The 4,219-nt window shown below is 40.3% G+C and overlaps 1 pseudogene; it reads right to left on the minus strand.

The window, feature by feature from the left end:
- Positions 1-727: 727 nt before the first annotated feature.
- Positions 728-3,960, minus strand: LOC105060942 (uncharacterized; annotated as a pseudogene).
- Between the last annotated feature and the right edge of the window lie 259 nt (positions 3,961-4,219).

The following is a 4,219-nucleotide window of genomic DNA, read 5'->3' on the forward strand; positions in this document are numbered from 1 at the left end:
CTTAAGTCTAGCGAAAAAAAGAAGGGGTAATGGTAAAAAAAATAATAGGGTTCACTCCAATAGGAACACTAGGGAGGAGCTAGAGAATGAAAGAGGCAAGGGGCATAGATGCTGATGAGGATTCAATGAGCCTTGGCTCGAATTAGAGAATGGGAGGGCAAAGGGCAAAAAAGGTTTTAGGATTTGCTTTGTTGAGGGGTGAGGGTTTTTGTGAGAATTTGACAAGCACAACCCCAACGAGAGAAGGAAGGGGCAAAAAGAGTAAAAAAAATTGAGGATTCACTCCATTGAGGCCATCAACTTTGGTGCATATTTAATAAACCTCATATGGGAGAAGGAATAAGTGCATGGAGAGGATTAGAGTTCTCTTCGATCAATGTTGAGGCAAACAAGCAAAATGCAAAATGTTGTAAAAGAGTTAGCTTTAGAGCTAGACAAATTGAAAGGCATACACACACACATAAATGTATGTATAGGGGTGCAAATGGATAGGGTCAGATCGTATCATGAGTGGTCCTGATCTGATCCAGTTCTTTAATCAGATCTGAATATTGGATCCAAATCCAGCCCATAGAAGATTAAGTCGGGTCGGATCGGCTCCATGATTAAATTTTTGATCCAACAAATCATTCGGATCGGATTGGATCCATATATAATCTTATCTTGATCTATAAAATATGGGTTCGGTTCAGATCCATGTATATATTTTTTTTCATTTTTATATCTCTCAAATGGATTTTTCTTTGGCCGAGAGCCACTTCAAGAATTCGTAGGTGGTGATCATGGTAGGCGTCGACATCGACATCAATGCCCACCTCAGCCTCAGCCCTCTATAGCACACCCCCCACCCCCTTCCCTCAATAACCTCTTCACCGTCCCTCCTACAGTCGCTCGACCACCATCTTCGCTGTCCATCACTTGCAACCTCATCTTGATCGTGTCCAGCGGCATCATCACCACCACCGCCGCTCCACTCGCCACCACTGCACTCACCCCCTGCACCGCCACCACGATCCCATAGTCCGACCTCAACCCCCTGTCGCCCCGCCCTCCGTGGCATGGAGGCGATGAAGCCCGCCCCAGATGAACCGCTAGAAGATGGAGTAGGATGCCCATCAGACGACATTGGAGGGGGTACAGGTGAGGATCGACATGCGGAAGCCCCGGTAGAGACCACGGAGGCCATCCAATCGAAGGATCTTCTTGAAGGCATCCATGCCACCGAGGTACCTCACGACGGTGCCGCTGTCCTGGATCATGAGGCGCTGGCTGACGACGTCAATCGGGGTCCAAACCACCTAGGCGGCCACCACTGTGCTAACCCCTACAGCTGTCAAGGTGGCCGCCGACGATGCCGGCTCAGGGACCCCAAGTCGGAGCATGGCGGTGTCATGCCGACACCAAAGAGAAGGGTTGATCGAGAGCGGGGAAGAAGCCTGGGGGCTAAGAGATAGAGAGAATAGAGATCAGGGATGGAGAGGGCATGGGCATCCTTTTGTTTTGAGAGAGCATACGATGGTACGAGAGATAGACTCCAGACTTGGGACGGAAGGATGGATTTGGTTTTAGATGAGTTCGGGTCTAGCATTGGGTCTGGGTCGAGTCGGGTTGAGTCAAATAAAATATCTAAAGATCCAAATTAATCCCAAAATCCTCACGAATCGAGTCGAGTCGGATCGGATCAAAATTCAATAAATCCATATCTGATCTGAAATATTGAACGGATTCAATTTTAGAATCCGATCCAGCCCCATGAATCTATTAAAATGGATCGGATCGGATTTAAGCGGAGGTCGGACTGGATCGGATCATGGATCAATCCAACCCATTTGCAACCTTATGTATGTATATATATTTGTGTGTGTGTATATATATATATATATATATATACACACATGCATGTAGGTCAGATCAAATTGAGTTGATTTTTATAAATTCAAATCAAAATCGAACCAGCATTTCTGGTAGGAAAATTTTAAAATCCAAATTGAACCAATTATTAAAAAATTGATTTAAATCAAATCAAAATGATCAAATCGGATTGGAATCATGGATTGATGTATTCTTTTCTTTTTACATGCCACTGACAATCAATACTGATATTCTAGTATCAGAAAAGTTATAAAATAAAAGTTATGCTCGATCTATTGTTCCTTGCTCAGTCATCATTCTTCAATGGAGTCCCTTTTGCATAGGCACCACTCAAAATTAAAGAAACATGATTTTTCTTACAAAACATGATCTTTTTACCCCCACTCAAGCAACACCCTCACGTCTCTTCTTTTCTTTTCTTTTCTTTTCTTTTAAATACAACACCCTTGTACCTCTCTTTTTTTTCTCCCATGAGATGAAGAGATCATACCCATCTAATATAAATATATCCATACGATCAGAAAATAATATATGGCTTACTGGTAATCGCCCTTTTGGCTTTTTGCACGAGTAAAAATAACGTTGTTGGAGAATATTCCGTATTTCTTTTTGAAGGAATATTAAACTTTTTGAAGGGCTAAATGATTCTGTATTTGGTCCCTACTATCCGGTGGCTGACGCTCACCACCCTTATCGTAAGCACCCAATCATTGATCCCCGGCCATCCAATTAACCTGGGACCCACAATCGGCTAAGATTTCCCTTTTTTTGGTTACAGGCTAAGATTTCTTTTCTCCTGTATCCTCCTTAGCTATGCGCCACCTCTAACCCAGAAGGAATAGACTTATACTACACTAAACACACCAGCCTGTTATTACACCAACTTATGGCCCACACCGAGCCCGAGCCAGACTGAAATCAGATTGGCCGAACATCGGGTCCCATGCACGTAGAAATTAGGTTGGAAAACACCCTAAAATTAGACAATATAATGAAAGGGAAAATCACATGAAAGTTGTCCTCGGTGGCAATTAGAATAGGAACAAAAAGATCACGTACACGTAAAACACTGGTATGAACGGGTTACGGATCGCATCGTGAAAGCTGACACGAAATCAATATTATAATAACCCGTCCCGACGGAACACGGTAGGTAGTTTCTACGTAGTTGACGTAAGAGTGGCTTTAATTACCACCTTGGGACGAAAGCCGACTGCTAACCAATGAAACCACCTTGCTTTGGCCACCGCCAAGAATACGATGGAGAAGGGTTCGGGTTGTATCTTTCACGCGAAAAAGTGATTTAACGTTATCCATCATTAGATCACACCATATACAGATCTCAAAATATTTTAATTTTTTTTTTTAAATTCATTATATAGTTCTCAAAGTAATTATTATACAATTCAACAATAGATTTGTGCAAAGGAGGAGGAATCATTTTTTTTTCCACTCCAAAATACGACCTCTATCAGATAGAGGATTGTAGACCAGATGCATGGTACATGGGATAATGGGATGGGACCGGCATCCACTAGCTAAGTTTTTGCTTGATTGGGTCACGATAGCTTTAAATGAATTTGTCTTGTTAGGCACTTGATTATGATCCAGGCCAAAATAAATTCGGTACAACCAAGACTCAGACTACAGAATGGAACTGTCATTGTTTCCCTTTCGAAGTTTTCCCAAGCGAAAGTAGTCTGAGTAAATCCTTACAGTGACAGAACGACATTTTATAATGTGTCAAGACTTCTTTTTTATAGCATCTTTGCAAGCTGCAACACAATATATTGAGTTATAGAAAAATCTTGTAATCATTGTTAATTTTTTATAACTGATGATCTGTCAAAATATTCAAATTATTCACAGACATCTCTGTCATCATTAATAGATTATATGAATTCATTTTCTTGTCTATCTATATGTGATGTACCTCTCCAAATTACAAATTATTTTGCAATCATAAATCAAACTTATTATTATTAAAGATTCTGCAATTAGGTTAAACTTATCATGAACTACCTATGTTTCAGTCATATCCTACAAATGCCATAATATCAACCATGCCACCCGTTTTCCTGACAACATGAACGTAGATTAAACTTTTTAAGTTTGGATATATACTTTAAAATTATTAATATTTTTATTCTACTTTTATGGTAGAAAACAGGAAGACCCAAATTAATTATATGTACAAAAAGATGCAAATGATGCATTTACATTATACAGGTAGATAAGATGAGAAGGAAAATCAAAAAAATTCATAATAGGGGATGCGGGATAGATGGTGCTAATTATTGGTGGTATTTAGTTTAGAAATTTCTATGTTACAATGAAAAGATGATGC

This window comes from Elaeis guineensis, chromosome 13 (assembly GCF_000442705.2).
Source record: "Elaeis guineensis isolate ETL-2024a chromosome 13, EG11, whole genome shotgun sequence".
Classification (NCBI taxonomy): domain Eukaryota; kingdom Viridiplantae; phylum Streptophyta; class Magnoliopsida; order Arecales; family Arecaceae; genus Elaeis; species Elaeis guineensis.